The sequence below is a fragment of the Gymnoscopelus braueri genome, assembly GCF_963280865.1.
Source record: "Gymnoscopelus braueri genome assembly, chromosome: 4".
Taxonomy (NCBI): domain Eukaryota; kingdom Metazoa; phylum Chordata; class Actinopteri; order Myctophiformes; family Myctophidae; genus Gymnoscopelus; species Gymnoscopelus braueri.
The window spans coordinates 48,657,794-48,683,389 of NC_137605.1; positions in this window are offsets into that span (position 1 = coordinate 48,657,794).

A 25,596-nucleotide genomic window follows, 5' to 3' on the forward strand; every position below is an offset into this window, starting at 1 on the left:
ACAAGGGCAGGAATGATGCATTGACCGCCAAGTCAGGATGATCCACTGTTTTCCATAACGCAATGATATGCCTCTATCTAAATTGATACACATTTGGCCGCGGAACCCCATCTGAAAACGTTATGTGCCAGGGACCCCCAGAAGAGAAGATTTGTGTTAAAATAATGCAAAATTCTAAAAGATTCTTCAAACACTTTCAAGATTTTTTGAAAATGTTCAAAAATAGCAGATCTACAAGCTCGCAGCGCGGCACGAAGTGACGCGCAGTGAGCTTGTAGATCTGCTATTCTTGAATAGCCAACGTATACAATATGGATAAAGGGGCGAAAATGTATTATTAACACCTTTTGCTGGGGACCCCCTGGAACCCCTCAAGGACCACTGGTTGAGAACCACTGCTCTATCACGTGGTCCCTTGAGGGGGTTCTATAGGGGCTCCCCATCTAAATGTATCGACAGTTATATAGCAACCAAATGGACCTTTTACATGGTTGTAACTCTGAGCGTGTACAAATGGGTTCCAGGGGCTCCCCAGCTACATGTATGGACAGTTATACCAACCGAATGGACCTTCACATGCTCGTAACTCTTGAGAGTGTACGAATGGAACCAAATGGACCCGTAAGGGTCCATTTGGTTCCATTTCGTACACTCTCAGAGTCAAGGGGGGGGTCCGTGGGGGTGTCCTTAAAATCGAAAGGTTTGAGAACCACTGCTACATATGTGTAAGCGCATGTTCTCTGTCTTCCTCTACTCCTGTCAAAACACCTCGACAGAAAAACCTCTGCTGGGGGTTCTCCTTCTGACCGACCACATGATTCCAGAATCACTGACTCATAAATGCAGGGGTTGAGAGAGCGAGAGAGAGAAAGACGTCAAAAGAGAGAGAGAGGAGAGAGAAAAGGCCAGAGAGGAGAGGTCTGGAATAGTGAGAGTTTTTCCTCCTCCTGAAGGGAGGGAGGGAGATGGGAAGGGGTCACACAGGTCAGGTCCAGTGAGGGACCCGGCTAGGAATGAGAGAGGGGGGGGGGGTGGTAGAGGTGGTGCTGTCACGTATCTGCTGCTGTTTGTAGGACGCACAGAGCACACGTAAGTACACAAGTGTGTGCAAGCGTGCGCGCGCAGCGTGCGTTATACGCAAGACCAGTGGTGTTGTAAAGTATTCATATAGGACAGGAGATTAATTACACAGCCTATCGTTGTTACATTAAAGGTGAAATACTTTTAATTCCCATCATGGATTCAAAGCCTGGTCTCTCCCCGTGTGTGACCCAATTTTTGCTTATCATGCAAGAGGCGATCTCCGTTTGGCCAGGGGGATATACTGCTGCACTATGAGCTTCAGCCAGTACTACCTCTCACTACCTGGCACCTCCATGTCTCAGTGGAGGAGTAGTATTGTATTAACATACTCTATCATACAGATTGGTTAAAATAACGTCGTGGATTACAGCTTTAAAATAGCGTATGGCTCTACAAAGTGGTATAAAGCATGGATTAAAGTTCTCAGTCGCCACGACTGATTTCAGTCATTTGGATTCCATATGAACCCAGCATGTCTTCTATGGAAGCATGTTGTGCAGCGAAAATAGCCGATCTACAAGCTCTCAATGCGCCTGCGACACATTGAGAGTTTGTAGATTGGTTATTTTCTATTATTTTAAGATTAGAGCATTTGAAGTGGTCAAACTAGCAATATGTTCAGAAGCATCTTCCATAAAATCTTAATAGTCTCGGATATTTCATATAAAAGCAAAGGTTAAAGCCTCAATCTGTGATTTTATTCTTCTTCACCTGGTTGGCAGTATGTAGAACAGCAGGAACAATACTACCGGTACTAAAACATCATAATTTTTCATATTGTGTTAATTGTTTAGGAATCTGTGTTATTGTGTGGGGGGCTCCTTTCATAATGTTTCACAAATCGCACATTAGGACTTGGTCATGTAAACATTTTCAGTTGTGAGATTTTGTTTTGCTTTAATCCATGTATAAAGTAACTAAGTACATTCACTCAAGTACTGTACTTTACAATTTTGAGGTACTTTTACTTTACTGGAGTATTTCCAATTGTCTATACTTTTACTTCTACTCCATTACATCTCAGAGGCAAATATTGTACTTTTACTCCACTACAATTATTTGAAAACTTTAGTTACTAGTTACTTTGCAGATATAAATTATGACATTATAAAACACACATTAACCACTTTAGCACTCTTTTATACATAGGCTATTTGAAAATAGCCGATCTACCAGATCACAATGCGTTGCGACGTGTTGTGAGCTTGTAGATCTGCTATCTTCAAACATCTTAGTACTTTTACTTTTGGTACTTTAAGTACATTTTGATACCAATACTTTTGTACTTTTACTCAAGTAAATATAAAATTCCGGACATTTACTTGTCAATACTGCAATGGAGTACTTCTCCATTGCAGCATTGATACTTGTACTTAAGTAAAACATTTGAGTACTTTTCCCACCACTGGCATACGTACCCAAGTGTATGCAAGCATGCGCGCGCAGCATGCATTATACACAATACACACGCTCCTGCATACAGACACACACGCACACAGGCACACACACGTACAACATATTAACACACACACACACACACACACACACACACACACACACACACACACACACACACACACACACACACACACACACACACACACACACACACACACACACACAGATGGTGGAATGGTCATTTGCGGTTTCACTGCAGGTCCAGTTCTCCTGACCGCAGCCTCAGCTGTTGTCCTCCTCTTCTTCCTCCTCCTCTTCCTCCTTTGGAAAAACCGAAAGCAACTTGTGCCGTGGCTGGAGTGGATGAGGGGGGTGGGGGGTGAGGGAGGTTTATGCGGAATGTTTCCTCAAATGACATTGTGTGCCACCACTCGGGGGCCAATGACAGCTTTAATAAGTTGCAGTCAACGTGTCTCTCTCGCTCTCTCTCAGACCATTAGCCTGTAATGAAGTTAGAATTACTGTCAGCGTTTTTGATGAGGCTGTCTGTTCTCATAACTGCTGTGTTGGTACTGTAGCTTAATGCTGTATGGAAATATGTTCTGATGATACTTCCCCCTGCATCACTGTTTCTGTGTCCAGTACACTGGAAAGTCACTACGTACAAGTACTGTACTTAAGGACATTCAGATGCCAATACTTCTGTACTTTTACTCAAGTACAATTCTGAACACAGAACTTTTACTTGTAACACAGCCTTCATACATTGTGGTATTACTATTTTCACCTCTCTCTCTCTCTCTTTCAGTCTGCCTCACATATTAGTGTGTGTTTCTCTCTACAGAATGTATGTACAAACACATGACAGTGCAAGAACGTGAATGAAAGTAACGCATGTCCTTGGTTTTCCCCACCTAGAAGAGGCATTAGGACACAGGTTTACAAAGTGGGCACCGTGCGTGCCAGGGGGGATGCCAGTTGCATTTTGAGCTTTTAGATTAGCTAATTTAGCTACTTTCCTTTTTTGTTACGGTGTGGCTCTGCAAGAGGCAAGACGTGTGTGTGTGTGTGTGTGTGTTTGTGTATATGTGTCACGACGAAGCATTGTGAGCTTGTGGATCGGCTATTTTGTATGCTGCTATCGTGCAGCAGCACACGACTAAGTATAAATCAAGTCTAAATGTAAAATATTTTAAAACATCAATTTTTCTTGCGAGGACCAGGATCAATTGCCCTCACAATGTCTATTTCTCAAATTGTGGAATACTTGTGGAGACATTTGGTTCTCTCACACACACACACACACACACACACACACACACACACACACACAGCCCATATGGATTTTCTTCTGTTTACCGTGCACACTCATCTTCTGTTGAAGTGAGCAGCAGGACCGTCCTCAGTTTGTGTTTTTTTTAAGTGCATGTGAGAGACGACGGTGAATATGAGTGTGATGTGTGAACTATAGCTTAGCTGATCCAGTACAGTGTTGTGTTGCCTGCAGTTCCAGACACAGCGATGCCTTGCTGTCCCCTCAGGGAAGCCGAGGACACAATGTGTGATGTTTCTGCTCCCTGCAGTGATCCAGGATGTCATTGAACCAGCGCCGCCGCCCGCCCTCGTTTTTAAGTCCTTGACAATGCAATCACATCAAAAGACCATATCTCACACCAACGCATGTCGTCCTTAAGCCCTCTCTCTCTCTCTCTCTCTCTCTCTCTCTCTCTCCATCATTGCTCATCACACTATCATTGTGTCCTGCTTGTGACAGAAACAGGGCAAAGGCTTCTTATCGTGGTTCCAGGGGAACCTGTTGACCTTGTGTCTTATCTGGAGGACAGAACAGAAGATCATCTGAGAGATGAGGGTCTGGCCAATAATCAGGGGGTGGGGGGTGACATTGGGGAGCCCCCTGTGCTGCCCACTAGGTGAATCGATAGCAGGTGGGCCGTAGGAGGCAAGCCGGGGGAGTGTCATCAGAGATAAAGGTATAGACTCATCTACAGCTTCTATCTCTGTTGATAGTGTCCTAATGTAGGGGTTCACAAACTTGTCCAAAGCCAAGGACCCCCATTATATAGCCCTAGCTTCTGCCCCCCCTAGTTTGACTTTCATTATAAAATTCAAGTTAAATATTTAATAAAAAAACAAAAATGTGTAAAACAAATGTGAAAGTAATGTGGTGAGGTACTTCTGTACCATACTGGCAGCATGCAAACACGTTTTGATGCTGATCGGTCAAGTGGTTGGCCAGATTAACGCACACACACACATACACATAGCCTGGTAAACACCCCCTCCCTCCGGAAATCTCATGCATTGCATTGCATTTGGTTTCAGGAAGGAGGGTCTGGGATTGCTCACAGAGTAAAGCTGCCCGAACCGCTGCGCATACGAACCAATCAGCGGCTGCTAGGGGCGGGATCATCCAATCACCTGCCTAGTAGCTTGAAAAAATGAAACTCCGTCTGTCATCGATTCTGCGCCCGAAGTCTCAGATGCAAGTACGCTGTGAAACAAAATGTGTGTCGCAAGCTTCTTCCATTTGACGGAGTGAGGTTAACATACACACACACCTTAACAAAACGGAAAATAGCAAAATTAGCCAATTTAAACTCAAAATGCGTTGCAGCATCCAAAATCGCCGATCCACAAGCTCACAATGTGTCACTTCGTCGTGACACGTTGTGGGGCTTGTAGATCACCTATTTTGGGGCGTGCGGCACCGCTGCACAATTGAACTCAAGCTTTAGGTTTACGTTAAAAAAAATGGCACATTTGGGATGAAAACATTTAATAAAAATCCATGTGTTTTTAAAGGAGTGCCTTCCCAACCGCAGAAGCAGAGACCAGCTGTCTCATCCAATTTGTGTAGAACCACAAATTCTTTGGGCAGCTTGGCTACCTTAATCATATATCAAACACAAAGAAAATAGCAGGCACCACAATACACAGACATTACGTTAGACAACAAGAACATTTTAATAAAGTAAAATAAAATAGTAACAAGTGCACCACCGGTTTGACAGTCTTTTTCCCTTTTTTACATACTATACTGTTCAATAAGGTTTATTGAAGCTCAGTCTAGAGGGGGTCCACTGCATCCAGGACTGGCTGCCATACCCTTGTGAATCCTTCCATGTTATCACAGAGGATATAAGTCCGTTTTTCACCATGAGGTACACCTCATGGATTCAAAGCTTGAGTATGGTCTTTCTTACTATATATAAGAGTATTCCGGTCAATTTAGCGTTGTGACTGTTCATTGCACTGGATACCTTAGCTGCCTTTTTTTCTCCTTCCCCTTTCTCTCTCCATTTCGCTGTGACACTCACTCCCGTGGAGGCTCCATCCCCCCCAGGGGGTTGCACTCCTCCTGACTAAAGGGTGTTGAATATTCCTTCTCCCCAATCATCTTGGCTTCTCTCTCTCTCCCTCTCTCTGCACTGCGCTTCCTTCTTCTTCTCCTTTACAGTATAACCTCCTCCTCCTTCTTCCCTTCTTCCATAAGCTGCTTAGACACACTATCACACGCCGAAATTATTAAATAAAGTTTTTAAGCCTCTGTAGAAAAGGGAGAGCGATAAGTATACGGAATCACGGAATGAGATTAGACCTCATATACTCGGTCCGAGAAATCATGTCGGGGAAATGGAGACATCTGCCCAATACCCTACCCTACCCACCTCCCCCCCACCCCACACCCTCCCATTTCAGCTCGATTTGGAAGGATATTACATTAATCCATTAAGACCGGGAACGCATCTGTGTGTCATTTTTAGATTTCTTTGGCTATTCAAAAATAGCAGATATACAAGCTCATAGCGCTATGAGCTTGTAGATCTGCTATTTTTTTTTAAATCGTTATAATTCGTGGCAAATTCTTGGATTATATATTTTTTAAAGAGAACATTTGTAAAATATTTAGTTCCAGGAACCCCCAGAAGCAAAGATTTGAGTTACAAATGTCCGCAAAAAAAAGAAAAAAAATCAAATATTTGCACAACTTTTCATGATTTTTCAAAAATAGCAAATCTACAAGCTCGGTGCAGCGCTATGAGCTTGTATGTCTGCTATTTTTGAATAGCCCAACGAAATCTAAAAATGACGCACAGGTCTTAAAGAGTTAAGGGGGGAAAAAAAGAACGTGGAACATTTTGTGAGGGCATAGAGTAGATATGTATGCCAGACCTTGGACCACTTTGTGAGAGAGGGTCCAGTTTGTCTACTGGCAGTGGTGGATTCTCCTTTTTTTTGTTATTTTTTTTTTGCTTAAAGGACAACTTCACCCATTTTAGACCTATCTTCATATAATTGGTCCTCGCTAATGCTCTTGATAGAATGATACCATTTATGTCTATTGTCACTGTCTCAGAGGAGGGCTGTGGACACTTCATCATTAGGAAGGGGTTTCATCTATTTTTTTATTTTACTATTATTAACGTGAACAAGAACAACAATTAAGAACAATGGCTTCTATTATAGCATTCTAACTTACCAGGAATAGAAAGCCTGCAGTTTCTATTAGCTTGGATTCCCAATCAACGATGTCACTGGTAGGCAGGTTTCTGAACTGTCCACGGCCCTCCTCTGAGACAGACGGGATGGACAAAAATGGTACCATATTATCATGAGCATTAGTGAGGACCAATTATATGAAGATGGGTTGAAAATGGGTGAAGTGGTCCTTTTTAAGTAAAAGTAGAAATGCCGTTAAAAGTAAAAGGCCTGTATTCTTCACTCTGTCAGGAGATCTCAAACTGAGTGCTCTTGTGCTCACACAGTGAAGGTCAGGGTTATATCATACCAGTCTTATATCATACTTTTTGTGAAGTAGCTCAGGTCTTTCTGGATCCCTAGAGCAGATTATCATCAACGTCAATGTGGAAACCTTGTATGTCTAAAACTGTTATTTTATAGGAAACGGGGAGGAGGGGAGAACCTGTGTTCCTGTGGATCCAATGTAGTTATTATTTAGTCACATCAAGCACTTGTTAATACGTGTCAGAAATGGCGAAAATAGCCGATCTACAAGCTCACAACGCGTCATGAAGTGACGTGTTGTGAGCTTGTAGATCTACGCAAATAGCCGATCTACAAGCTCACAACGCGTCACTTCGTGACGCGTTGTGAGCTTGTAGATCAGCTATTTTTGCAGATTTCGCCTAACTCCTGCACGACGACAAAAAACAACACATTCAGATTACGGAGATACAAGGTTTCTGCCCGTCAACAGCCGCCGATACGTGGATATTGCTTTGAGACGTTCATATGAGACAGAGCTCACTCGTCGCCACAGAGGTCTATAATATACTGTACAGGAAATCTTAGATTGCTTTTCAGTGAAACTTCTGAGCAGCCCTTCAATGAATCCCCTCCTCCTCCAGTCCACTTGTGTCAGACAAGGACATAAAGCAGATACAGCCATTTGTAAAAGACCAGCCCTGCAGGCCCAGTGGCCCACCACAGTTCATAAACATGCACGTGCGTGCACACACACACACACACACACACACACACACACACACACACACACAGACACAGACACAGACACAGACACGCACATGCCCCGCATTGCTTTTTCAACCGTTTTTCCGTTGACTGCATTCATACCTTATTATTAACCTCCAACCCTGATCTTAAAACCACTACCAGTCCATTTACCTAAAACCTAAAACCTTAAACCCTAATTCTAAACCTTATAACCCCTAAAACAGCTTCTTGGAAAGTGAAGACCACGCAGCCAGAATGTTCTCGATAATATCTGTACTTTTCATCATCTTAGTATCGTTCGTTGTGAGGACGTTTCTCACAAATGTATCCAAGTACACAAATGTATCCAAGTACACAAATGTATCAAGTACACAAATGTATCCAAGTATAAATGTATCCAAGTACACAAATGTATCCAAGTAAGTACAAATGTATCCAAGTACAAATGTATCCAAGTACACAAACGTACACAAAACATGAATATTGGTTAACTAATGCAGCTGTTTTGTCTGTTTGTCTCTCTCTCTGTCTCTGTCTCTCTCGCTCTCGCTCTCTCTCTCTCCATCTCTGTCTCTCTGTCTCTGTGTCTGTCTCTGTGTCTGTCTCTGTCTGTCTCTGTGTCTGTCTCTCTGTCTCTCTGTCTCTCTGTCTCTCTGTCTCTGTCTCTCTGTGTCTGTGTCTGTCTCTCTGTCTCTCTGTCTCTCTGTCTCTCTCTCTTTCTCTCTCTCTCTATGGGTCTGTGTGCCAGTGTTTCTCGGTGGGTGGTCTCGGGCTCTCTACTACGTGCTGGTGCCCCTCTCTTTCTCTCTCTCTATGTCTCTCTGTCTCTGTCTCTCTCTCTCTCTCTCTCTATGTCTCTCTGTCTCTGTCTCTGTCTCTGTCTCTGTCTCTCTCTCTCTGTCTCTGTCTCTGTCTCTGTCTCTGTCTCTCTCTCTCTCTCTCTCTCTCTCTCTCTCTCTTAGAGGATTAGAGTTCATTATGCCACTTAACAGTTGATAGCATGTGTCTGTTAGCACTTCCTAATAGCGTCTGTCACCATAGCCACCATGAGCAACAAGCACCGCACAACAAAACTCTGAAATGATAATATCTGTATTATCTATTCTCATACTTCCTGTATTTCCCAGCACACAATATTGTCTCTGTCAGGGTGGAAAACCTCTTATGTCCAAGAAGTGTTACTTTTCAGGATTCAAAATAAAGAAACGGCAAAAGTAGCAGATATACAAGCTTGTAGCTCGTTTTGAGCTTGTAGATCTGCTACTTTTGATGCTTTTGTGCGACACTGTAGTATGATCAAGTAGGGCCGTTAATTCATGAGAAAACACAAAAACGTTAAGAGGTTTCTGCCCGACAACAACGATGTGATGATAGACCTAGATATCGTCGTCGCTGTTGGTCAGAAACCTTGTATGTCTAAAACCGTTACTTTTCAGGAAACTTGAAGGGGAAAAAAATATCCTTATTATTTAGTCACACGCTCTTGATAATACTTTTAATTGTTTCAATATGTATAAAACCCTCAGAGGTACTAAGCCACTTTCACAGTCAACATTTTAAAATAGCAAATGGCAATAGAAAATAGCTGCTTTTATGCGACTCTCTTGTACGACAAAGTAGGGCATTAATTTACGGAGAGAAAGCATGGAAAGTATGAAGATACAAGGTTTCTCGGCCCCAAAAGCAACGACAACATGTGACTATAAATGCTTTCAGGGCTGGCCTTGATGGTTTAGAGAAGTGACTTTGTTAAATGGAAGGTTGTCGATTTCAGTCTGTGGACCGACGGGAGAAAAAAATATATAACCAGGGGAACAAAAAGCACCGCTCAATGACCGTTAATAACATTATACCAAAGTGCCCTTGAACAAGGCATTCAACTCCAGAGGGACTGCTCAGCAGCAAACTGTAAAAGAAAGAAACCAAAGCAGGCAGCTTTACACATTTTAAACTGTGTTTAAAAACCTCTATCCCTCATATGTACATGCCGTAAACAGCAGTGGTGGAAAGAGTACTCAAATTCGTTACTTACTGTAAGTCAAAGTATCAATACTGCAAATACATCAAAATGTACTTAAAGAAGTAAAAGTACTAAAATGTTTGAAAATAGCAGATGTACAAGCTCACAAGCTTGTAGATCTGCTATTTTCAAATAGCCTATGTATAAAATAGGGCTAAAGTGGTTAATGTGTTTCATGATATCATAGTTTATATCTGAAAAGTAACTAGTAAATAAAGTTTTCAAATAATTGCAGTGGAGGAAAAGTATAATATTTGCCTCTGAGATGCAGTGGAGTAGAAGTAAACGTATTGGAAATTGGAAATACTCAAGTAAAGTACAAATACCTCAACATTTTACTTAAGTACAGTACTTAAGTAAATGAATGAACTTAGTTACTTTCCACCACTGGTAAACTCTAGGGGTGCAACAGTTAATCATACTAATTGATTTCATTTAATCAATTAATCAATTAATAATTAATCCCTATTTTGGGCATTATAATCAAAAATCTTCCATTTTCACTATTTTTGCATGACACAGTTGTGTGTCAAAGTATGAAATAGGGCTTAAGTGGTTAATCAACTGGTTGATATATAAAAAATGCAAAAGAAAAACACTTCTCGGTTATCCGATTAATCAACAATATAATAAAAAAAAATGCTAAGAAAACAATTGATATAGTTCCAGACCTGTAAATTCCTAATTCATCTATCAGCAGAGAGCATACATGCTGTAATTATAAATGTCTTCCGACTTTTAGCATATGGCTGAAGGCACGTTTTAAGCACATCCTGTATATCGTCTCTGTCGTGTGGAAACCTGATATGTCCAAAACTTTTACTTTTCAGAATTCAAATTCAAAAACGGCAAAAGCAGCAGATCGACAAGCTCAAAACGTGTCGCTTCGCGCCGCGGATTTCGAGCTTGTGGATCTGCTGCTTTTAATTAATTAATTTACGAAAAACCACAAAAAGTTAGAATATGGAGTTAAGAGGTTTATACGATATTCCCCATCGACAGCATGGATGGAATATAGCTGCATAATTTGACCCTGTGCCTGCCTGCCTGCCTCCCAGCCTCACACCTGATGCCAGGTTCCTGAGGCTTGGATCTTTTCCATCAGCAACCGGCCCATGGAGAGATAATCAGCGTCTGATTGATCGTCCCGCCGCCATTTCAAACTGCAATTCATCATCCAGCCCTGAGGGAGCACTGTCCTGTCAAAGAGCAGCTCTTTGACTTTCTTCCTCCAGTTTAGCGATGCTTTTAATCAGCCTAGATATAATAATTACCTGAAGAAGAAGCCATGGGTGGCTGTGGCTCAGGAGGTAGAGCAGGTCGTCCAATGATCCGTGGGTCGGCGGTTCGAATCCCGGCTCCTCCTGACCACATGTCGAAGTGTCCCCGGGCAAGACACTGAACCCTACATTGCCTCCAATGATTCGGTCGGCGCTCGCTTGCCACCATTGGTGTGTGAATGTGGGAAAAGTGGGGACGCTGGCGTCGACTGTTCGCCGCTCCACCTCCCAGTGTCCCCCCCCCTGTATGAATGAATGAACCATTGTAAAGCGATTTGAGCACTTGGAAAAGCGCTATAAAAATGCAATTCATTATTATTATTATTATGGGTGGGTTATACTCGGAACTCGGGGGTTGTGCATCGTCGCGTCGCACACTGAAACAGAGCAGATCTACAAGCTTGTGGGAGCTTGTAGATCTGCACAAGTATAAATCAGGCCTGAGAATAGCAGTGCGTTGCATATCGTTGCTGTCAGGTAACCTTGTATGTCCTTGTGGAAGCTTGTGGATCTGCTACTTTTGGTGCTGTTGTGTGACGCTGTAGTACAGTGGTTCTCAACCAGTGGTCCCGGGACCACCAGTGGTCCTTGAGGGGGTTTCAGGTGGTCCCCAGCTAAATGATGGAGAGTTGGTAACCAAATGGACCCTTATAGATCTTTAACTCTTGAGAGTGTAAAATGAAACCAAAATGGACCCTTATAGATCTTTAACTCTTGAGAGTGTACAATGAAACCAAATGGACCCTTACGGGTCCATTTGGTTTCATTTTACACTCTCAAGAGTTAAATTATTGTTAAACATCTGCATTTCATAATTAAATAATTGTTATTTTGATCAACTGTTGCCTGTTGTCTCTCCTATGCCAACATCAATACAGCATGGAATTGTGGACAACATCTTATCCAACAACAATAACAAAGTTACCTAAGTCTTGGGTCGGAGAGTCTAAATCTCATCAATTGGTGATTCGTTGCTCAAATGCCGAAATAAATATGGACCTTGATATGAAAAGGGTTGAAAACCACTGCTGTAGTATGATCAAGTAGGGCGTTCATTTACAAAAAAACACAAAAAGTTAAAATATGGAGATAAGAGGCATCGACGATATTATGAAGCAGCCAGCCAGCAAGCCATGGAAGCAGGCAGAATCGTGTGTGTGTGTGTGTGTGTGTGTGTTTGTTTGTGTGCCCTGTGTTGTTTGTGCTATACGCTGTGTGTGTATGTGAGTGCTCAGAATGCAGAGTCCTGCTCGCTCTGCTCATGTTCTGCAGTGTTTAGCCTTTGAAAATCACTTCAAGATGTCCTGCTCTGGGAGCTAGGAGTCGTCTGACCTCAGAAGACTCACAGTTTTCTCTTTCTCTCGCTTTCTCTCTCTCTCGCTCTTTTTCAATTTTTTCCCCCCTCCACTCGCTGATTCCTGAGCTGGAGTAAGATATTGACAGATACCCTTGAACACTCTCTCTCTCTCTCTCTCTCTGTCTCTCTGTCTCTCTGTCTCTCTGTCTCTCTCTCTCTCTCTCTGTCTCTCTGTCTCTCTGTCTCTCTGTCTCTCTCTCACTCTCTCCCCCCTCCCTCCCTTTCCTCCTGCCTCTCTCTCTCTCTCTCTCTCTCTCTCTCTCTCTCTCTCTCTCTCTCCCTTTCCTCCTGCCAAAGCAACAGCAGTCCCCTTCTCTATCTCACTCTAGTCGGGCACACTAGGGTGGAGGAGAGAATATCGAGCCAAGATTACTCATTTATCCTTGTATAAGGGCTGTGTGTGTGTGTGTGTGTGTGTGTGTGTGTGTGTGTGTGAGACGGGGGCTGAAGGGTGGGGTGACATATATAGAGTGGTCGAAGGGAGAAAGGATGGGATGGAAAAAGAGTAGTTGTGTATATACTGTGTCTACTGTGTATTATGCACGTATAAAAAAATAAAAAATAAATCACTCTAGCCAGCAATCTGTCATCTCGTCCAGAGGTCTGTTTTGAGGATCCAACTCTCCTACTGTACTTGCTCTGAACTCATTCCCTTTGACGGTTCCACATAGTATGTTTGTTCTGAACTCATTAACTGAGGGTTCCACATAATGTTTGCATACTGCCGCAGTGGTTCTCAAAGTGGGGTCCTTGAAGGGGTTCCAGGGGGTCCCCACCCAGTCTAAATGATTGATACTCATAGGTTTAGGAATCGTAACAGATGGGTAACTCCTTACGGGTTGCATACATACATGGCTGCTCAGTCACAAGAAAGACAAATATCAGTGTGAGCTGATAATATCGTATATCGTCCATTTGGTTCCATTTGTACTCTCTCTGGATCAGTTATGGGGTCCTATGGGGCGTGCTGTTGCCTCACAGTTAGAAGGTCCTGGGTTCAATTCCCACCGGGGACGCTGTGGGGGCCGGGGGCGTGTCCTCTCCTCCGCGTCATCAATGCCCATCCTCTAGGGTAGGTACCCTCACAAACATGCAGTAATCCTGGTCTCTATACTGCCTCCCCCTGGTCAGCTGGGGCGTCTGATGGAGGGGAAAGGAACTGGTTGGAATAACGTGTTCTCCCCCTGTCAGGTGATAGGAAGCGGCTTGCTAGCTGTCATGCATTGAAGGAGGCATGACCCCGGCTCTGGGCTCTCCCTAGGCTGGCAGAGGGAGTGTAGCGCCCAGGATTACTTAGACAACTGGCACTGGGTGAGAAAATGGGTTACAAATTGTGGGATACAAAAAATATATAAAAAAATAAATGATGGGGGTCCGTGACCTTATAATGCGTACCACACTTGGGGTCCTTGAAACGAAAAGGTTTGGGAACCACTGTACTATACTGTGTGATGATGTGCCCCCCCCCCCCCCCCCGCTGTGGTGCGGCTATGAGCCTGAGTGACTGTTCGCTGGCATCTCGGGTTCTAACACCACCAGCAGTGTTTATTTGCCTGCGTCTGAATAGGCCATCTGAGCTGTGACTGCTAGTTAATCCATTTAGATGGACTCCGCTCACACCATATACTGTAGGGTTTAAGTGTTTAAGTACATTTACTTGAGTAAATGCGCTTATAGTTACTTTTCCACCACTGACTGAAAGTTAGTCTGCTGAGCTAGTGCTTGGCAGGTTCTCACTCTCACACACTGGACCAATTGGGACGGAGGGGACGCAGCATGGGCTAATTTAACCCATTAAGACCAGGAACGCATCAGTGTCATTTTTAGATTTCTTTGGCTATTCAAAAAAATGCAGATATACAAGCTCATAGCGCGGCACCGAGTGCCGCACTATGAGCTTGTAGATTTTTTTTTATTTTTTATCGTGGAATATCTGTGCAAATCTTTGAAGATATACTTTTTTAAAGCGAACATTTGTATGTCTCAAATCTTTGCTTCTGGAGATTCTACCAATCTCTAATTGTCTAATGTCGTATGTTGCTATAATTTAGTGGTTCTCAAACTTTTTTCATGTCAAGGACCACCCAAAATGATATGTATATGTCCGCGGACCCTCCCCATCTCAAAATATGTTGATCCAGGGACCCCCAGAAGCACAGATCGGAGTTAAATATATTCGCTTCAAAACATATATATTCAAAGATTTCACTCGGTGCCGCGCTATGAGCTTGTATATCTGCTATTTTTGAATTGCCCAAAGAAATCTAGAAAAAGTATACAGATGCGTTCCCGGTCCTAATGGGTTAAAGAGTTTCTTCTTACCCAGCATGCTTTAGCCCCTTTCCTCCATCCCCGCATCTGAGCTGAGGATCATTGCTAATCTGTGGAAATTACCAAATTAGCCCCCCCGCCTCGGCCATCACTCACTCCGGAGGCTAAGTGTCCCTCAGAGATAATTTGGGGAGAGAGATGTGGTGCGGGAGTGTATAAAGTCTATTTCCGGACGAGGCCATCATTGGCCAGCGTGAGGCCCTGACAGCCAGCACGAGGTCGCTCACACACACACACACACACGCGCACACACACACACACATATACACACACACACACACACACACACACACACACACACACACACACACGCCGCATATCGTTATAATAAATACGATCCGGTCTAAGCTAGTCTTTAACCCATTAAGACCTGAGGCCGAAACCGAACGGTTTTCTGAAAAAACATATGTTTCTATATCAGTGGTGCTCAAACTTTTTCATGACAAAGACACCCAAGATTATATGTATTTGGCCGTGGACACCTATCTCAAAATATTTTGTTCCTGGGACCCCCAGAAGCAAAGATTTTAGTGTAAAATGTTTGTTTTAAAAATGTTTGCAAAAAAAAATCACTATTTAAAAAAAATCTACAAGCTCATAGCGCGGCACGAAGTGACGCGCTATGAGCTTGTATATCTGCTATTTTTGAATAGCCAATGTATAAAATATGGCTAAAATCTAAAGTGACACAGATGCGTTCCCGGTCTTAATGGGTTAATTAAGCCACCTCTTAACACGCCCCGGAGGGGAGGCCTTAATGGATTAAATATTGCTGAGGTATTAAAAATGCAAATTACGGTTACGAGGAGGCGCGGCGGTAGCGGCCCCCATCACTTTGGCAGGCTTCTGTCATTAGAGCGTGCGGCGATGATGGCGTTCAGGATGTGATGTCACATCCATCATGTTGGAAAGGCTCTTCTGGAGCATCTCACCATATTGTCGCTGTTGGAACGGAAAACTTGTATGCATCCGAAAAAGCGTAAAATAAAAGACAGAACCTGGGTTCCAATGGAGCCGGTGTAGTTGAGCTCTTGTTAACCACTTAAAGGAGTAGTTCACCCCAAAAAATGGACTTAATTCATGGAGATTTATTTTTGTTTTTGGCACATTCCTAAGCCGATAATTTGATGACCGGCGGAGTCTCCAGTTTTATTGGCTTAGGAATGTGACAAAAAACTAAATATCTCCATGAATTCAAAGCTTCATGGGGAGTGTAATTGATAGAAAATAAGTCATTTTGTGGGTAAACTATTCCTTTAAACCCCTGTTGTCTTAGAGAACCGGACTGCAGTTACAACTGCACTTTGACCACTTTTTCCGTCAACGCCAAATCTCTTCGCCAAAAATACTAATGTGTCCCCCCCAAAATATGGACTCTGGTTCATACTTTTTATTGTTCAATATTTTATAAAACCCACAGACACACAGCTTAGCCACTTAAAAACAGCCGATCTACAAGGTCTACAACGCGTTGCATCATATTCATCGCGACCCGTTGTGAGCTTGTAGATTGGCTGTTTTCGCAACTTTTGCTCTTTTTGTACGACAAAGTAGGTCATCAATTAAAAAAAATATACAAAAAAATTACCTAAAACATTTTTTCTGGAGATACAAGGTTTCTGCCCGACTGCGGCGGTACGGTACGGTATGCTCTACTATGGGGCGCTGTGTGTTGTTGTTGGCGTGCGCTGCAGCGAGCAGCGAGAAATGGGCCCTGACTGTGCATTAGATAGAAACCCTTGATAAGAGGAGGCGATTGGCTGGAAATGAGACATAAGCAGGGTAATGGAAGAGGCACCATAACCATGCCTCACAATGACTGTTATGTGGGTTTTAGCGGGTTTAGTGCAGTTGGTCCCTGTTGTAAATCAACGGCTGTTGGAAGTATACTCATTATGCTCTGGAGGTTTCAGGTGAGAAGTAAAGCCATATCTCTTCTCTTTTTCTCTTTTTTACAGCGTGACTCTGCAGGATTCTAGCCTGTCTGTGTGTGCGTGTGTGTGTGTGTGTGTGTGTGTGTGTGTACAGTACGTGCGCTGTGCGTGCATGCGGAGATAATCTTGCAAACCAACGGACTGATAAGCGCCTACAGTAGCTACACTGAGTGATTTATTTTCACTAGCTTTGTACTTTTCGAAGTACTAGATACTTCAGGCCACCATGGCCTTCACGTCTAATAGCGGCAATCAGTACAGCAAATTCTGGATGTTAGATGACTTCCACCGTCCAAATTTCCAATATTAATACATTCTTTAATGGCAGTCAGTGGGACACGGATCGGGCTGAAAACTTCAGATAAGACGCAACATTCATTGATCCCAATTTACAGTTTAGCCAAAGGCAGCACAGCAGTTAAGATACAGATTACAGGGCAAGAAAATGCGAGTAAATATCTCCTTTTTTCTGTTTTCTACATAAAGTATAATATTCATATTATTTCAAAAGATTTTAAACCGTTTAAACAAAAAAATTTATTTCATAAATAAAATGAAAACATCTAATAATTTCCATAAATACACTTTTTTAAAATGTATTAATTGGAAATGATTAGATCTAGAAGTAGTGAAAATAGCAGATCTGCGACGCGTTGTGAGCTTGTAGATCTGCTATTTTCACTAGTTTGGGTCCTGGGCAAACGTCTCATTTCTCTTTTGGGCCCTTGAGCTAAGACGTTTGGGAAGCACTGCAGTAAAGCATGTCACTCAGATTATAGTGTCCGTACTGTTTACTGAGCTGTTGTTTTCCGAGCAATTAGTCTATTGAACAAGCCGAGCGACCATCATGTGCCTCATTATGCATCTTCATAGCTAGCCAGCCGCACAAAGGACTGTCTAAGTCTATTGGTTGTTCCCCATGGGGAAGATGAATCTATCATTTACCCTCCTGCCAAACCTTCCCACAACCTCCGAGTGAACTGGGTTAGTTTGCGGGGTCGCCCAAACTTGCCCAAATTTGCGTCCGAGATCCACATTGGAAAGCCACGCCGTTCCCACGTGGATCCTGTAGATCATTGATTCTCAAAGTGGGGTCCGGGGACCCCCAGGGGTCCTTGAGGGAGTTCCAGGGGGTCCACAGCTAAATGATAGATAGTTAGGAACCAAATTGACCCTTATGGGTCTGTAACTCAGAGTGTACAACATGGAACCAAATGGACTATATCGGGTCCATTTGGTTCCATTTGTACACTCTCAGAGTTAAATTAAACATTGATTTTACAATATAAATTGGGGTCCCAGACATAGAAAATGCCATTAAATGGGGGTCCGTAGCCTAATGCATGTCAAACTGGGGGTCCTTGAAATTAAAATGGTTGAGCCGTAAAAATCTTCTCTTATGTGGTGTCCCTGGCATATCTTTTCAAATGGGCTCCGCGGGCTATTTAGTGTCAATTTGGCGGTCCTTGACATGAAAAGGTTTGAGAACCACTGCCGTAGATCCACATGATTCAATATTTCATTTTTATTACATCTCCATTGACCACTATTCCAGTCTCGTGTCGGTCTGCGGGGGCGAACGAGGACGAGCACCTGCCTCAAATGTCAAGGTAAATATTGTCTTTAATGAACGGCGTGCCCGGAGTGAGGGAGGGAGGGAGCCAAGGCGTAACTCAATCGTCAGCGTTGACCTTTTGCAATAAAGGAAATATCAGATTCCCTCTCAAGATGGAGAGAATACCGTCGCTTTTCTAATTTTGGACGCAGCTGCTATTTCCAGCCCCAACTATTTAGTTGAAAGGGTCATAATAATAACTTTAACGGGCGTGTGTGCGCGTTGGCGTGCTCACATACGCCTTGCGTGTATGCGTGCGTATATACACGGCAGGCGTACGAGCACGTGCACGTGCACGCCTTAATGCGCCAGCAGCATAGCTGCACGGTCCCAGGAGGCCCTCCCTCGCCGGGAGGCTGGCATCATGACATTTCTAGGAGGTCAGGAATGGAAACCCGGTGGGGGAACGTGGGAGAGAGCACGCTGCGTTGGTCTGGGGGCCGTGGGACAGGGGTCTTCGAGGACGGCGGTACATGATGGGTACAAGGGAGCCGAGAATTTGTGGGGAGGGGAGACGTTTGGACAGAATGGGAGCCTAGGACTCGGGTGGTTTAGGAAAGGATCCAGGATAGTGGGGCCAGGCAGGGAAATCATACTGTTAAGTGTTATTTTTAGCAATCTGTATGGAGTATGTTAATACAATATAACTAGTACAGTACATCTGTATGGTAGAGTATGTTAATACAATATAACTAGTACATCTGTATGGTAGAGTATGTTAATACAATTTAACTAGTACATCTGTATGGTAGAGTATGTTAATACAATATAACTAGTACATCTGTATGGTAGAGTATGTTAATTAGGCGTGTGCCGATTTCACGAAACGATACGATACGATATTGGGCTCACACCATCGATACGATATCGATACGATACGATATATGTCACTTTTTTAATATGAAAATATATGGGGGGAAAATAAGCTTATGAAAATATATGGGGGGAAAAAAAGCTTATGAAAATATATGGGGGGAAAAAAAGCAAATGCAAACAAATACTTCTGTTTTTGCATTATTATTATAGATTTTTATTTTTTTCAAAACAATACTATTTTCCCCCAAAACGATACATATCGTCACGAAAACGTATCGCGATATATCGCGGGACGATATATCGGCACACCCCTAATGTTAATACATTACATACTCTACCATACTACCATATTTTGGTGCTTTAGTCAGTGTGACACCGTAGTATGATCAAGTAGGGCGTTAATTTACGAAAAAACACAAAAAGTTTGAATACCGGTCTGACAGCAACGATGTGCTGTCAAGACACACGCCGCCTCTGCGCCTTCTATTTGTGCAGCGAGTCGAGTTGCGGGGACGAGAGACGGAACTTCCGACCGCAGTGCGCCGCCTCCCGCCCGCCCACTCTGGTGTTGATGCTGGTGATTAGATGCTGTGCGGCAGCTGCTGCCTGTATTAAACATCTAATCAGGCCTGAATGATGGCGGGCGGCAGGTTCCTCTCGCTGCTCATTTGGGGCCCGTCTGAAAAACCGGAGGCAACAGCCGTAAACATGGATGATATGTTGTCGTTGCCCCCCGGCGCTGCCTGGCGCTGGTGCTGGCACTCCACTCCTCCTCCGCCCCCGCCGCCCCTCTGCCCCGCACCGGGAATGTGCCCAAACGCCACAACTGCAAAATGTCAAAGTGTGAATATTTAATCGCCGCCGCGCAACACGCTGCTGACACTGACTGCATAATGGTGTCTGAATGGACCCAATGATTTGTGTGTGTGTGTGTGTGTGTGTGTGTGTGTGTGTGTGTGTGTGTGTGTGTGTGTGTGTGTGTGTGTGTGTGTGTGTGTGTGTGTGTGTGTGTGTGTGTGTGTGTGTGTGTGTGTGTGTGTGTGTGTGTGTGTGTGTGTGTGTGTGTGTGTGTGTGTGTGTGTGTGTGTGTGTGTGTGTGTGTGTGTGTGTGTGTGTGTGGGTGGTTCTCAAACTGTCAAGGACTCCCAAAATGATTTGCATTTGGCTGCGGACCCCCTTCTCAAAAAATATTGTTCCAGGGACCCCCATGAAGCAAAGATTTGAGTTAACAATGTTAAAAAATATATATATTCAAAGATTTGCACAGATCCTTAAAATTATTGTGATGCTATATTAACCCATTTTGCTGGGGACCCCCTGGAACCCCCCCCCCCCCCCCCAAATCCCCGGACCCCACTTTGATAACCAACTATGTATTCCACAGCAAGTTTAAAGTTCAAACCCGCCGTATTAAACAAAAAAAACTGCATCTCACATATCACATTCGGCCTAAAAAAAAATCAACCTCTTTATTCGTATAGTTACTATTAACGTTAAGTCATTCCAACGCCTGGAACGTGAATGAATGGTGGGAGGAGGTGAAAGAATGGCAAACTTCTTTCTTTTTCCTCTCCTTCCTTCTGGCAAAAGCTAGCTTTGTTGACAGGCTCCCCTGGCTGCAAAGCGAGGCAGCCCCAACCAACAAAGGCCGTCTTTCATCCTCTGAGGGTGCATTTTGTTATCTGTGGGAGCCTGCAACCTTGCCTTATCTACGCTGCTGATAAGGCACTTTGTCATTCAACAGTTTACGGGCTGCCAAAGTGGGAGACTTGAGACTCCTTCCTTCTCCTCCTCCTCTCTCTAGATGGAGGCTCTCCGGGAGACGCAGCGCTTTTGTAACGACGAACACTTAAAACCTTAAACTCCTTTTAGTGTTAATTGAACTCTGAGAGTTTGACAATGGACCCCGTTAAGCATCTCTCAAGAGTTCAATTAAGCCATTAAATCTGGGAACGCATCTACAAATGTCTTCTAAATCCTTTGCTATATCAGTGGTGCTCAAACATTTTCACGTCAAGAACCCCCCAAAATGATATGTGTTTGGCCGCGGACCCCCATCTCAAAATATTTCGTTCCAGGGACCCCCAGAAGCAAAGATTTTAGTTTCAAACGTTCGCTTTAAACAATATATATTCAAAGATTTGCACAAATTTTCACGATTTTTAAAAAAATTGCAGATCTACAAGCTCATAGCGCGGCACTCTGTGCCGCGCTATGAGCTTGTAGATCTGCTATTTTTGAATAGCCAAAGTATAAAATAATGGTTATAGCTAACACTCAGGATTTAATTGTGCACCTACTGTAGAGCCATACGCCATTTTAAAGCTGTAATCCACAACGTTATTTTAACAATCTTTATGATAGAGTATGTTAATAATACAATACTACTCCTCCACTGAGACATGGTGCCAGGTAGTGACAGACAGTCAGGTAGTACTGGCTGAAGCTGAATAGTGCAGTATATCCCCCTGGCCAAACAGGGATTGCCTCTTGCATGATAAGCGAAAATTGGGTCACGCACGGGGAGACCAGGCTTTGAATCCATGATGGGAATTAAAAGTATTTCACCTTTAATGTAACAATGATAGGCTGTGTAATTAATCTTCTGTCCTATATGAATGTAAAAAAAATAAGGTTTGAGCTCATTAACATTTTCATTGAAAAGAGGAAACTGCCATTTTGTCTTCTACTTATACTCTATGTAGATAACAGCTCTAATGTTTTTTAAAATGGAAAATGTAGTATTGATATGTTACTGCAGGGAAGACGTTGTTTTTTCAGATTGTGATTCATTGGATTAAATCATACCTCCACCCTACTGTTCCTCCTCCCAGTGCAGCAATACCTCACTGTCTATGCATCTGCATGTGTCGTGTATAGATGCTAGGATGTGTAGTGTAGATGCTAGGAGCGTTAGTTACAGTCGGCACATATCTGTGGTCTCGTAGCGCTGTAATCCCATGACCACTTCCTCATTGTTTGCAGTGGTGGAAGAAGTACAGTACTTAAGTAAAAGTAGAAATACCACAATGTAAAGAAATAGTCTGTTATAATCAAAAGTTCTGTGTTCATAGTAAAAAGTACACTAGATCATAAAGTATAAAATAGGGCTTTGTTGGTTAATGTATGTTTTGACATAATTAAAGTAACTTTACTCAAGTAAATGGTACTTGAGTTAATTTCCACCACTGCTACTTGCCTCTTCGTTTTGTTCACGGCATTTACTCCAACCGTTGCACTTTCTGTCAAGTCGCTATGGATAAGACCATCTGCTAAACGTCTAAAAAGAAATGTCAGCTCCTTTAACCCATTAAGACCGGCAACGCATCTGTGTCATTTTTTTATTTCTTTGGCTATTCAAAAATAGCAGATCTACAAGCTCATGAGCTTGTAGATCTGCTATTTTTGAAAAAAATAAAATAATAATCTTTGCTTCTGGGCGTCCCTGGAACAAAATATTTTCAGATGGGGGCCAAATACATGTAATTTTACGGGTCCTTGACATGAAAAGGTTTGAGAACCACTGATATATATATATATATATAGCAACATACGTAAAAAAAACAAAAACGAACTGTTAGGATTTAGAAGACATTTGAAGAATCCCCCAGAAGTAAAGATTTGAGTTACAAATGTTCGCTTTAAAAAAATATATATATATATATTCAAAGATATAGCAGATCTACAAGCTCATAGTGCGGCACTCGGTGCCACGCTATGAGCTCATGTATATCTGCTATTTTTGAATAGCCCAAAGAAATAAAAAAAATGACACAGATGCGTTCACCGGTCTTAAAGGGTTAATAGGCGTGATGTGTGTCCAGAAAGGTCACCTCTCAACCCAGCAGCCCCGTTTCACTACCGCTCCCTTTGTGTTGATGAAATGGAACCAGTAGAGAATATCACCTAGGGGGAGGACATTTTTCAACTGCGGGAGACACTGCGGCGTGTTTCACTGTCACATTGCGCCCTGCGTTGCACACAGTCACACACACACCCAGTTCTATTGGCCTGTCATGGTTGCCCTCCTCCCCTGCTATTCCTTCTCGTCATGTTGCAGGAGAGGAGCCAAGCTGTGGAGCTACACTACAGTATTATTGCTTTGCTTTTACTGCAGAGAAAAGAGAAAGGAAAAAAAGCAGTATAATCTCCTTCTTGGTGATGTCAGTACTCTACTACGTTACAGTATAAGTACAGTGGTTCTCAAGCCTTTTCATGCCAAGGACCCTCAAATTGATAACTATATGGCCGCGGACCCCCCATCTGAAAATCTCTTGAAGAGAAGATTTTGTGTTAAAAATAAATACATAAATCCAAACACTTTTTCAAAAATGCTCAAAAATAGCAGACCTACAAGCTCATAGCACGGCACGAGTGCCGCGCTATGAGCTTGTATATCTGCTATTTTTGAATAGCCAAAGTATAAAATATGGATTGAGTGGTTAAAATGATTGTGACGTTATATTAACTAATTTAGCTCGGGACCCTGGGGGTCCCCGGACTCCACTTTGAGAACCAACCGTATAAGAAGCTATAGGTCTTGTTGGTTTGCTTGATTACTGTATGATCAATTTAAGTTACATTTGTAATGAAAATCTTTTAAAATCAATGTTTTTTGTAAAATTACGTTTTTTACGTCAGTGGCGGATTTGGTAATTGGCAGTGGCAGTGAATGAGTTAAGCTTAAGCTTGTACATTTACTATTTTTGGAAATAAATCTTGAAAGATTTTGAATAATCACATCACTGTTGTTTGTGAGGAAGGCTGTCAACTTCTGTTTTAGCAGTGCTGTGCAACTTCATGATTTGATATTGATGACAATCCAGATACTCCATTTAGTATTACGAGGTACCATAAAACTGTGTTTTGATCAACGCTGCAGTATTCTCACTTGGAGGCATACTAAAACTCCTAAAAAAAACGTACGTTCGTTGATTATTTCTGGGCCTTATCCTGAAGGGACATACGTGGCATCTTTCCATGGAGGCAGTGTTGCTGCATGGAGCATACACAAACTCAACAAAGTTAAAGGACCCATGCTCAGGTGCCAGTCACACAGGTCAGGTCGCTCAAAACGAGAGCGATTACCAACAGAAGCATATTGGGGGATTTTTGTGGGACATTACCCACACGTTTAGCTGTGTTGCTCATTCGACAATTGCAAGATCCTTACTCGATGTCAGTGGTGGAAAAAGTTCTCAAATATTTTACCGGAAGTCTGGAAATGTACTTGAGTAAAAGTACAAAAGTATTGTTATCAAAATGTACCTGTTTCACACAGTTTTCAAATGTATAAAATGCATAAACATCTTTTGAAAATAGCAGATCTAAAAGCTCACAATGTGTCACATAGCGATGCATTGTGAGCTTGTAGATCAGCTATTTTCAAAAGGCCGAAATGTATATAGGGCTGAAGTGGTTTTGTCATAATAATCAAAATCTACAAAGTAACTAGTAGTTTTTACACCACTGCTAATCAACGATAAAAACGACATAAAATACAATACCAATTGGTATTATTAAAGGGGAGAAATAATCGACCGAAGTTACGTTTCAGAACTTTCTTTTTAAGGAGTTTAGTAATGGAGACATAAACCTTGGCTGAGACACAGCAACACCGGCGTGAACTCGGCTCACCGCTGATGCTCGCTGTGTGATATGACCTCATTTCCTCTCTGGATAAAGGGGAGGGGAGCAGAGGACATGGCCTCTGTTCGGAGCAGCGTTGCTCACACAAGCGAGTCGAGGACTAAACTGTGATTAATCACTAACAGATGAGCCTGTCTCCGTCATGTCGTGTCTATAGGCCTCCTTTCTGTTGAGCTGCTGCTGGACCTCCATCAGTCAATTATTATTTAAAAAACTAACGCCCCATCGGAACCCCCCCGGGGCGTTGACAGCAGTGGTGGAAGAAGTATTCAGATTTTTTGGAGAAAAAGTACTGTATTGTAGTAATACCACAGTGTAAAAATACTTTTGTTAAGTAAGTCCTGCATTCAAAATCTTACAGTGAAAATACAAAATATGCTTAAAGTAACAGTACTAATTGTGCATTGCAGAATGCTCATTTCATAATCATATGCGCTTGTAGATCTGCTATTTCTGAGGTTTTTGGTTAGTTATTCGATTAATTATTAATAATCAAAATCTGCAAAGTATCTAGTGACTAAACCTGTCAAATAATAGAGGTGGAGTAAAAAGTACAATAAACAAAGAAAGAATGGAAATACTCAACTAAAGTAAAAGTACCTCAAAAAGTGTACTTT